Source organism: Oryx dammah, unplaced genomic scaffold, assembly GCF_014754425.2.
Source record: "Oryx dammah isolate SB20612 unplaced genomic scaffold, SCBI_Odam_1.1 HiC_scaffold_7, whole genome shotgun sequence".
Lineage (NCBI taxonomy): Eukaryota > Metazoa > Chordata > Mammalia > Artiodactyla > Bovidae > Oryx > Oryx dammah.
Window position 1 is genome coordinate 40,736,569 of NW_024070191.1, and position 11,967 is coordinate 40,748,535.

The following is an 11,967-nucleotide window of genomic DNA, read 5'->3' on the forward strand; positions in this document are numbered from 1 at the left end:
AGACAGCTCTGAGCTAATCCCCTCCTGTGGGGCCATTAAGGGGTGGCCGAGACGTCTCAGCTCGGCTCAGCCCATGTCACAACCTCGCAATTTACCGTTTCTCTTCTCTCCTCGGACTGGATACTTTTCCTCTAGAAACCTCGCTGAATCCTCACAAGAGCCATTCTGTAATTTGATGATGGTTAAAAAAAAATCCCGCGTCTGTGGGTCTTCTTCCTCCTCGTGTACCTGCCCGCAATCTGTGATGTGAGCTCGCTGTGAAAAGGGCCCGTGGGCTTTGCCAAAGGGCCACAAGCACGGGGCGGCTGGGAGGACAGCCCCAGGCCGGAGAGACTGGGCTGCTTCCGAGAGTGGGAGAGCGCATGCGCGCTGGGAGGAGTTGGCAGGGGCCTGCCTGCCGGATGGTCTGCGGCGTGGGCTCTGCGGGGAGCAAGGCCTGAGCGTCTGCTGCTGAAGGTTAGCCTGAAGGGGTCGGTGCAGGTGCCCAGCGGCCGGTGGCACCTGCTGGCCTCTGAGAGGAGGGCTGCCTCCTGCCCACCTGGGGATTGCGTGCGTGTCTGACTCTCTGAGACCCCACTAACTGTAGCTTGCCAGCTCCTCCGTCTGTGAGATTCTCCAGGCAAGAAAACTGGAGTGGGTTGCCGTTTCCCACTTCAGGGGATCTTCCTGGCCCAGGGATCAAACCCGAGTCTCTTGTGTCTCCTGCACTGGCAGGCGGGTTCTTTGTGGAGGGCTGCCTACTGCTCCACGCGGACCTGGGTCCTTCCTGCAAATCCAGAGCCCCCGGGTGCTGCCGTCAGGGTTGCCGCAACAGACTTCAAGGCATGCCCCATGCAAAAGCAGATTTTAATGTAAAATATAGATGTGTACCTAAAATGGATCTTCCCACAATCTGAGATAGTAATAACGTTCCGAAAACCCGGAACCCCTATTCCTTCCTCTTTCAAAGAGTCTTGCAGACTTGGCTGCCTTCTGTGTTGTGATACGAGGGGACACTGCTCCGGTATATGTTTAAGGTACTGACTCTAACTCTGTCACTCGGAGAATAAAGCGGACTTTTCTGGACTGAATCATGCCTTAGAGAAAAAAGTCACATGCGCTTCTTGGGAACCTTGCAAGCTCACCCCCAGTCCCAGAGGGACAGAGGATAATGGTTTCGTGTTGTTGGCTGCTTACTCCCTAGGGGTTCTGAAATACGGGTTTTCCTTTAAAAGGAAAGATGCCTCTTTTTTTTTTTTTTTTTTTTCCCTAAAAGCCGTCACATGGCTCTCCATGGCATGGTTTGGCCCTGGCACCCACCACAAAGACATCTGTGTGTCCTTTGGGGCTGTGTGCCAGGCCCAGAGACTGCCCAGACTTTCTGCCCATCTTCCATACGGAGGGCAAAGCCCCAGCTTCTGCCAGCCAAGGCCATTGGAAGGCTGTCTGGAAACAGAGACAGCCCTGCTGCTGATGCTGCAGCAGGCCCGGGCCTGGGTGTGACCTCAGGCCTCCACGCCCTCTGGCTGCCTGGCTCCCAGCGTCAGGTGCCACAAGGTTGGAAAGGCCTGGACAGGCAGCTGCATTTGACAGACAAAGGGGCCACGTGTGGCCTGCCAAGTGTGTGGTCAGGGCTAACCAACAGTGTCTCCTTTGCTGGGAGAGCCTTGAAGGTGGTGACTGCTTTTTATTTTTTCAAATGTTTGTTTCTTTGGCTTTGCCAGGTCTTAGGTGCAGCATATGGGATCCAGGTCCCTGACCAGGGGTTGAACCCGGGACCCCTGTACTGGGAGCGCAGAGGCTTAGAACATCCTAGGTCAGGGGTGGAGCTGGGGAGGCCCGTCGGAACAGTCCCTATTTGTATACTGGGAATCGAGGGTGGGGAAAGATGCCCCTGCTCCCTGACTGGGCCTCCGAGGACCTGCAAGAGTTCTGGTGGGAGAAGGATGGGAGGATGGAGAGATGAGCTTTCATTTTTCATGGGTTTTGCACACACATGTGTCTTTCACATAGAAAGAGAACACAATGTGCCTTAAAAGTTTCACACCTGCAATCATTTCTATGAGATGATTTCTGGTCCCCACCCCCCCGCCGGCCCCGCCCCGACCCCCGCATCATGTGGCCTGCGGGATCTTAGTTCCCCAAGCAGCGATTCTGGGGTCCTAACCCCTGGACTGCTGTGGGAGTCCCTACGAGATGATTTCTGGATGGGAACGGTGAGTGATTTCTTTCTTTTATTGTGCTGTATTCTACGTTTTCTACGGTGAGTATATAGGGCTTAAATAGTACAAAATAAGAGTTGCTTTTAAAATGACATCAAAGCTGACAGATTTAGAAATGTAACCAGACCTATGAAAAGGCAGGTTGAGAGCAAATAAGCATTTTTTACATTTGAAAGGTGGTGACTTGAAATGCCCATTGATCCCTCCCTTCCCTGGGCTGTTTACTTGTCTCTGTTGTCAGGTACGAGGTGGTGGCTGTGCCCTTTTCTAGAAAAAGTCATGGAAAACATGACTGAACAGTGCATTTATTCCAAGCCGCTGTGCAATCATTAGCCATTGAGCCTCCATTCTGTTAAGTGATTTATCTATATACGCACACACATATATATATTATGCAGTAAAATAGGTAATTTTATAGTAAAATCGATCTGAAATTATGAAAATCTAGCAAATAATAGAGTGGGAACTCTCAAATATCTGAGCCATATATATATATTGTTCTTTAACTCTACAAGGTATTATCATGTTTCTAGCCCTCAAAATGGACAAAGTGACGCAGTGTGAGAAGTACTTGCAAGCAGCCCAAGAAACGTGTTTTGTCAGTGTGCTCTTTCCCCCTCCTTCAGACAATGCAAGTGGAAGACAAGAAAGATTAGTCACAAGGGGGAAATGAATAGATGAAGACAAGTCTGTTTATAGGCACATGGCAGCCCTTTAACCCACCTCTCGGTGGGACTCACTAGACTCTCAGTTCCTTTGAAGTTTTATTCCAACAGTTCAAAGAATCAGTCTACTAAAAATATTAAAGAAAAAGTATTGATCATTTTAAAAGCACACAATATTGAAACGGTTTTCCCAATAAAACTCTGTGCTTTGGCCTGTTTAAGATCATTTCAGTTCTTTGCTCAATCTAGTGGAATATTCTAAACCAAACAGTCCTACAGTGTGCAAGAGGTTCAACAAGGGCTTGGTTTTCATGGCCGTCCTGACTATACATCCGTCCTTGGTTTTCATACAGGTCTCTCTTGCTTTCAGCTTGTTGTTCAGTCACCCAGTCGTGTCTGACTCTTTGTGACCCCACGGACTGCAGTACACCAGGCTTCCCTGTCCTTCACCATCTTCCGGAGCTTGCTCAAACTCATGTTCATTGAGTTGGTGATGCCATCAACCATCTCACCCTCTGTCCCCTTTTCCTCCTGCCTTCAATCTTTCCCAATATCAGGGCATTTGATGCTTTCAGCTATAAAATTGATAAAAGAAGTAGTTAATATAATGGACAGAATCACTCCTCCAGAATTTGGAGACTTTGAGACTTGTCACCCCAACAAAACAATGAGCTCTTTGAAGGCAGGGACTACCTTAAATCAGACTCAGAGACTCACAGGCTCTCAGACTCAGAGACTCACACTCTCAGACTCACAGACTCACAGACTCACAGACTCTCAGACTCAAAGACTCACTCACAGACTCTCAGAGTCACAGACGTTCAGACTTAGAAAACAAACCATGGTTACCAGAGGGGAAAGGTGGGGAGGGAGAAATGAAAAGTTTAGGGTTAACAGACACTCCTACATATAAAATAGGTAACCAACAAGGACCTACTCTCTAGCACAGGGAACTGTATTCAATACCTTGTATTAGGTTGGTGCCAATGTAACTGTAGTTTTGGACCCTGAATTTTAAATCATTATAACTAGGCTCAAACACATCTTTATTAATCAAAACAGGAACCAGTACAATCAACACATTTTTGCCAACAAAAAATAACTTTGTTTATTCCCCAGAGCCTAAAAATCTGTGCTTCGGGATTCCTTGAACTCTGGGAAAGCATTTTCTGCCTCCTGCTGGTTGTGAAAGAGTTTTCCCTGCAAAAAGTTGTCGAGATGCTTGAAGTGGTAGTCGGACGGCAAGAGTTCAGGTGAATATGGCGGAAGAGGCAAGAGTGTATTTGTTCTACGCGCGGTGAGTGTTGGATGGAGAGAACCGGGCCCTCTCTGAGGACCAATGCCAGCTGCAGGCATTGCGGCTTTCAGCGCATCTCACCGATTTGCTGCGCGTACTTCTCAGATGGAATGGTTTCACCAGGATTCAGAAAGCTGTAGTGGGTCAGGCCGGCAGAGACCACCGAGCAGTGACCAGGACCTTTTTTGGTGCAAGTGTGGCTTTGGAAGTGCTTTGCAGCTTCTTCTCAATCCAGGTCATTGCCAGTTGTTGTGTAAAATCCACCTTTTGTCACACATCACAATCCGATCGAAAAATGGTTTGTAGTTGTTTTGTAGAATAAGAGAAAATGACACTTCAAGAGGGCGATTTTTTGACTTGTGATCAGCTGAGGAGGCGCCCACTTACCGAGCCTCTTCACCTTTCCAGTTTGCTTCAAATGCTGAATGACTGTAGAAAGCTCAACACTGAGTTCCTCGGCAATTTCTCGGGTCGTTGTAAGAATATCAGCTTCGAAGGTCCTCTCAACTGGTCACTGTGAGCTTCCCGTGGCGGTCACTGCCCTGCTAGTCTTCAAGGCTCTCGTCTCCTTTGCAAAGCTTCCTGAGGCACAGCCGCACTGTACATTTGGGAGCAGCTCCTGGGCCGAGTGTGTTGATGCTGCAAGTTGTCTCCACTGCTTTATGACCCATTTTGAACTCGAGTGAGAAAAATCTCTCAATTTGCTTTTTGTCTAGCATCATTTCCCTAGTCTAAAATGAATACAAAATAAATAGCTAGTAATAAGTCATTAGCAAAAAAAAAAAAGAATTGAGAAATGCACATTAAAATGATGTATAACATAACCACGTTTATTTAAGAATGTAATCCAATATCAAACAGCAGAGTTTAACAATGCAAAACCCTAATTACTTTTGCACGAACCTGATAATAACCTATAACAGAAAAGAATCTGAGAAAGTATATATGTATATATTTATGTTATTACTGAATCCTTTTGCTATACACCTGAAGCTAGCACAAAATTGTAAATTTATACTTCAATAAAAGGCAAATTTATATTTTAATAAAAAGAAATAATTTTTTAAAAAGACTTGAAGGTTGAGAGAGTGTTCCAGATTAAAGGAGAGCAAAGAGACTTGACAACTCATACATTATGTAATCCTGGATCCAGCACTGGGAGAAAAATTGCTGTAAATGACATCCTTGGGAAATTGGCAAAATTTGATTGTGGACTGTAGCTTAGGTATTAGTACGGCATAATATTAAATTTTCTGAATTTGATAATTTTACTGGAGTTATGTAAGCTGTTTCTGTTCTTAGGGGATACATGCTGAACTATTTAGTTGGCATAAATGGTTCAGAGAAAGAAAAAATAGAATCCCATAAATTTTAGCACAATTTTTAAAATTCGAGGTGAAATTCCCACAAGATAAAGCTGTCCATGTAAAAGCGCACAATTCAAGGACATTTAATAGAACCACAGGTCTGCGCATCCACCCCCTCTCTCTAGTGGCAAAGAGAACTAGAAAGAAAGAGAAAACATCTCAAAAGAAAACCTCCAGGACGTCTCTGTCATCCAGTGGTTGAGACTCTTGAGACTCCGCTGCCGGGGTCTTGGGTTTGGCCCCTGGTCAGGGAACTAAGTTCCCACGTGGCAGGTGGTGTGGCCAAAACCCGAAAACGACAGCAGCAACAACCAAAAAATCCCTGCTGCCCATGAGGCAGTCCGGGTCCCTCTCCGTCTGCCCTGAGCCGCTGGTGTTTATTTTCTACAGTTATGAACCCACCTATTCTGGAGTTCCTGCGAATGGAATCATACAGTATGTGGATTTATATGGTTTCTTTTTTTTTTTACTTTCTTACTATTGTGTTTTTGAGGTTCATTGCCATTGCAGCGTTTATCGAACGTCAGTCCGTATCTTGGCTGACTAGTACCCGTTGTACACAGAGACCGCATTTTGTTCATCCACTTGTCCGTTAGTGGATGCCTGTGTTGTTTTCCCCCTTTGCCTGCTGTGAATAATGCTGCTACGTGTCAAGTCGCTGCTTTCACTTGCGGACTATACCCAGGAGTAGACCTGCCCGGTCCGATGGTAAATGGGGGCTTAGCTTTTCAAAGGAGCCGCCAACGCCTGTTTCCAAAGGGGCTGCGCCATTTTACTGTGCGAACTGCTCTTAGCTCTTCTCAGAGCTTGAAATTATTTCAAAGTAGAAAGTTAAAAAAGTTAGTGTGTGCACCCAGGCGGAAGGGAAAGGCAACCAAAATTCGGGAAAGTGGGAAGGGCCCAGCGCTTAACCCCACCGAGCAGACCCTCGTGGAGACTGGGAGGGTGAGAGAGTCAGGCGGGGCAGCTCGAGGGGAGATTCCAGAGTGGAAACGTCTGTCAGGGGTGACACAGTCTGAAAGTGCTACCCCAGCACTTCCAGGACCAGAAACCCAGCCCGGGGGACGCGGAGGGCGCACGGTGCGCCCCACCCTCTGGGCGGAGGTTCACTACCACCCTGTGGCGCACGCAGGAGAGTGAGCTTGCACCAATACTGCACTTCCAGCATCCGTGGGCACCGCCGTTTCCCCTGCAGAAAGCTGCCTGGGTGTCGGGCTGCTGGGACCCAGTTCCCCCCATGACTGCGCCGATACTGAAAGCAGACAGTGCGGGTCCTGGAAGGCGCTGACAGACCCTGAGGATTATGACTCAAGCCTGTAAATTCCATCCACGTCCTGCTCGGTCATTCCTCTTGCAGCTCAGCCTGTGGCTCCCTAACCAGCCCCACGGGGGTCCCCCACGAGCTTGAGAGAAAGGCAGACTCTCAGGCCCCCCCTCAGTTGGAGGAACCAGAATCTGCATTTCAACAAGATCCGCAGGTATTTGGCAAGCTCACCGGAGATTAAGGGCCTTCCCTGGGCAGAGGGTAAAGAGTTGGTCTGCAGTGCAGGAAACCCGGGTTCAGTCCCTGGGTCAGGAAGATCCCCTGGAGGAGGGCGTGGGAACCCACTCCAGTATTCTTGCCTGGAGTATTCCATGGACAGAGGAGCCTGGCGGGCTATAGTCCATGGGGTCGCAAAAAGTCAGACACGACTGAGCAACTAACACTTCACTTAGAGCTTAAGAAGCACCGCTTCTGCACCCACTACATCAAACGTGACTTAGCAACTGAAGAACAACAAATATGTAAAATAGATAATCAACAAGGCTCTCTTGTACAGCACAGGGGCCTCTACCCAGCAGTCTGTAATGACCCATATGGGAATAGATGCTGAAAAAGAATATATATGTGTATATGTATACCTGCATTGCTTTTCTGTACTCTGAAACTAACACATCACTGTGAATCAACTGTTTGTTGTCGTTTAGTCGCTAACTCGTGTCTGACTCTTTGGCCACCCCCATGGGCTGTAGCCCACCAGGCTCCTCTGGCCATGGGATTTCCCAGGCAAGAATACTGGAGTGGGTTGCCATTTCCTTCTCCAGGGGTGAATCAACTATATACCATTATAAAATTAAAAACTTTTTTAAAAAGTGCTGCTTTAGTGCAGAGATTCCTAACTTTTTTTATTTGAACAACCATATGGAATCGCTCATGGAAGAATTCAGATTCCTAGGCTACCTGGGAGTAAAGGTTAATCCAGTGCACCCAGCGTGAAGCCCTGGAGTGGGCATTTGTACCAGGCCTCCCTGTGAGTCTTTGGCTCAGAGAACTCTGCTAAGCAATACTTGAAATGCACAGTTTTAAAAGCAAAGGGGGAAATCCCCGAGAGAGACTGTAAACGCCTCTCAGAGCAGCCTGGGCCCTGAGGCTTTTTGCCTGCTCACACAAGCCTTGCTGGACCTCTGAGCCCTGCTGAACAGAGTTCCGCCTTAATCCTAAAATCAGACAAGGAGCTTTCTAATCCCATTGCTCAGGAGGGGACAGAGGCTCTGAGAGGGTGGGTGGTGGCCCAAGGTCCTTCAGCCAGGAAGGAGAAGCGGGGCCTGATTCAGACCAACTTCTTTCCAGTGGCCAGGGCGCCGGCACGTGTACCGATCCGATGAGTCAGCCTACCAGGACCTCGCCCTCTTTCCCTCTCCTCCTCCGCTCCAGGGGGTGGGAGCAGAGAACACGCCCGGCCTTGGGGCTGGAGGGCTTCCTCTGGCTTCCAGCCCTGGTTCCCTCTCTTCTCCAAACCTCCATCTCCTTACCTATGAAACGGGAATGGCATGAGGACAGGGTTAAAGAAAAAGGCTTTTGGTGAGGGTTAAGGATAAAACACATTCTGTTTCCCGGTGCCTAGTACATGCTTGGTGCATGGGAGCCATTTCTGTTATTTTCTTGCAGCTGCAGCAGGACGCAAAATTTAGGGATGAAAACTAAGGAGGTGTTTAGGGCATGGCTCCTCAAAGAGAAACTTTCCCTGAGTTCTGACACATCAGGTGTAGTCAGATGGTTTTGGTTCACAAGATGTATTAGTTTCCTGTGGCCTCTGGTACAGATCACCACAAACGTGGTGACTGAAAATAACAGAGATGTGTTACCGAACGGGAAATGTGGTGGGGTGGGGAGCGCCAGTGAGGACTCTGGGATTAACGCACACACACTGCTCTACGTAAAGCGGGCGGTCAACAGGCCCTAGAGACGGCACCGGGAGTTCCACTCAGGATTCCCTAATGGGCTCTATGGGAAAAGAACCCAAGAAAAAAAAAGATTTTGTTGTTGTTCTGTTGCGTCCGACTTGTTGCGACCCCGTGGACTGCAGCACGCTAGGCCTCCCTGTCCATACCAGCTCCCGGAGCTTGCTAGCCTCTTGAACTGAGAGAACACACTTCTGTTTCTTTTTTTTTTATCATTAGGTTTTATTTTTCAATTTAATTTTCATTTTATGTTGGAGTACAGTTCATTTACAATGTGTTAGTTTCAGGTGTAGAGCTAAGTAATTCAGTTCTATATATATATATATAATGATTCACTTATATCAACTGTAGTCCAACCTGAGATAAAAATTAAATTAAAAAATAAAACTCAAGGATAAAAAAAAGGAAACAGAAATGTGTTCTCTCAGTTCGAGAGGCTAGAAGTCAGAAATGGACGTGTGGGCAGCCCTGCCCACCTCCAGGGGCTCGAGGCGGGCATCTCCCCGGCCCAGCCCCCAGCCTGGGAAGGGGATGCCCCAGGCCGCCCTGCCTCCTGGGGGCAGAATTCCAGGCCTTGCTTCCTCTGCGTGTCTCTCTGTACATCTTCTTTTCTGTCCTGGAAAGACACTTGTCACTGGATTTAGGGTCCACCCATATGATCCAAGGTGATGTCACAGCCAGTTCCTTAATTATTAATCCATCACAAATAAGGTTGCGTTCACAGTTTCCAGGCGTTAAGACGCGGCCCTGTCTTCCCCGGAGCCCAGGCCCCAGGCGTGGGGTGCGCCTCCCTTCTCTGCCCCGGGAGAAGGGCACTCTGTGGTTGGGGACCAGCGGGGGGAAAGGGGCCCAAGGACCGCTTGCCCAGTCTTCCTCCGGATGCTCCCGGTTCCCACCATGCTCCCCGAACCCCCGCCCCCCGCTTCCCGACCCTCAGCTTTGGATCCCTTGCTTCACCCAGGGCCTTCAGGTTTCCCCTTCAGATTCCCAAATGTTGACAGGCGCTGGCCAGCCTGGGACAGGCTGATCTTGGCTCAGGTGCTTTTCCTTGGGCCGGTCAACTGGGGTCCTGTGGGGCAGGGATGGCAGAAACATGTGACTCTGAAAGGGTCCCCCAGGCCTGCTCCTCAAGGGGGTGGAGAGCATCTCCTTAAGGGGGGGGGGCGTGGTAGACAGCCTTGCATGGGCCCTTGGAGGAGAACACGGTGGAATCCTGGGTTCCACACTGTACCTGGGGCTGAGCTGCATTCACTGAAGTGCCAAACTCCTTTTTACAAGGAGACACGTTTTCGGGGAGATGTCAGCCTGAATCCTGGGGTCGCGTTATAAGGGAGGCTCTGGTAATGATGTAATCAGAGTGGTCCTCCCACTGATTCATCATCCCTCTCATTTCTCATTGAAGTTTTGCAACAAAACTGCACAGGAGTCCCCAGCCCTGCCCCAACCCCATGGAGCCATCAAGAACACGGAGGCCCAGAGCCGCTAAATGACTTGCCCGAGGTCACCTGGCTGCCAAGTACAGAGCCAGACAAGCCTGCCGCCTTCTTAGCATCCCATCACCTTCTTTTCAGTAATGACTGCTTTCGTTAACGCCACACATTAGTCACTCCCTTTGGAAATCAGGTCGGCGTTAATACCAAGGGTGGTGTGGGCTTCCCAGGTGGCGCTAGTGGTAAAGAACCCGCCCGCCAGTGCAGGAGACGCGGGAGATACGGGCTCGATCCCTGGGTAGGGAGGATCCCCTGGAGGAGGGCATGGCAACCCACTCCAGTATTCTTGCCTGGAGAATCCCATGGACAGAGGAGCCTGAGGGCCTACAATCCATGGGGTCACAAAGAGTCGGACGAGATTGAAGCTATGTAGCACGGGTGCACAAGGGTGCCGTGTTAGAAAAGACGCCTGAATTCTGCGGCACTCTGATCTGGCACCATCATAGGCCTGTGGAGGGGAGTGGGGGTGGAGGACGGGCCCTCCTGGAAGTGGGGGCTCCGCCGGCCCCAGCACAAGCCTTGGGGACCTCAGCCTCTTTCCCTCCATCTTTTCTTTCTCTTCTGGTATGATCACTGAGGGCTGGATGCCTGTAAATCATGTGGAGGAAATTAATCAAAGTTATTTATCTTCCCCCAGCCAGCGATTAATGGTGGGGGACCCTAGCAGAGCACAGGAAGGACCCCTGGCAGCTCTGAGATCCCTGTTTATGTTTGGAGATGAAACTACACAGCGTCAGATGCAGAGATGGGAAGGGGCACCTCTGCCAGGCGAGCGACAGGCTGACTGCCTGGGAAGGGGCTGGGGGACCCCCTGAGGTTCTATCGCAGAGTCTGTCTCTGCTTCCTCCCAGGCAAGGTTCACAGTGACCTTCAGGAAACGACACTTGGGAAGACGTCTCTTTTCCCAATACGCCACACGCATTCTTCATTTTCAGGAAAATAATTAATTTTGGAAAGAGCAAGGTAATAATGAACTCCTTTTTTGGTGGATCGCCCTCACCAGACACAGAAGCAGCAGGGCTGTGCACCTGGGTCTCCATCACCTCTCTCTGGAGTCTGCACTTTTTTTTTTATGCTTCAAATGCATCTTTGGCGAAGGATATGAACTCCACCCGTCCAACTCAGGACGTCATTAGGGCCTCAGCGGGCCTGCTGGGCTCTGTGGCTGCGGGTGCTAAAAATAACCGGAGAGGTTAAAAAAAAAAAAAAAATGTGGAAGCAGATTTAAGGGCTCTTCTGCAAAATGAAACCCAGAAGCTGAGCCCTGGGTGGTTCTATTTAAAGGCGATCACCATCTCACCGTTCCCGTGGAGCTACACGTGAAGCCTGTGTTCCTGGCACTGAGCCGGGCGGGCGGGGACAGCTCCTCCCCCGCGCTCGCTCGCCGGGCCGCCCCGAGATGGGCAGGCGGCCGACCTCGGTGCAGCCCTTTCCTCCCACAGGCGTCCCTTTGAATTGAGGAAAGTGAAAATAAAGTTTTTGAGGCCAATGTCACAATTTTATCTTCTGTGAAAAGCAAAATCAACGAGGCTCTGAAAACTTATTAGCGGTTAGAAGACTTCCTTGTGGCCCTTGCCTTGGGGAGGGAAACAGAGAGAGCCAGAGACCCAGAAAGAGACAACAGACAGAGACGGAGAGAAAGAGAGAGACAGAGGAAATCGGGCTGCACTGTTCCAAGCGACAGCCGGCAGAAACCTTCTCTCTCTCTCTCTCTCTCTTTCCCCA

At 49.6% G+C, this 11,967-nt stretch overlaps 1 long non-coding RNA gene across 1 annotated transcript; it reads right to left on the reverse strand.

Moving 5' to 3' along the window:
* Positions 1–11,304: 11,304 nt before the first annotated feature.
* Positions 11,305–11,590, reverse strand: LOC120865893. Its single transcript, XR_005721544.1, has 2 exons — positions 11,543–11,590; positions 11,305–11,416 (listed from the first exon to the last, which is right to left on the reverse strand). It is a non-coding gene; the product is annotated as an uncharacterized LOC120865893 (long non-coding RNA).
* Positions 11,591–11,967: the final 377 nt, after the last annotated feature.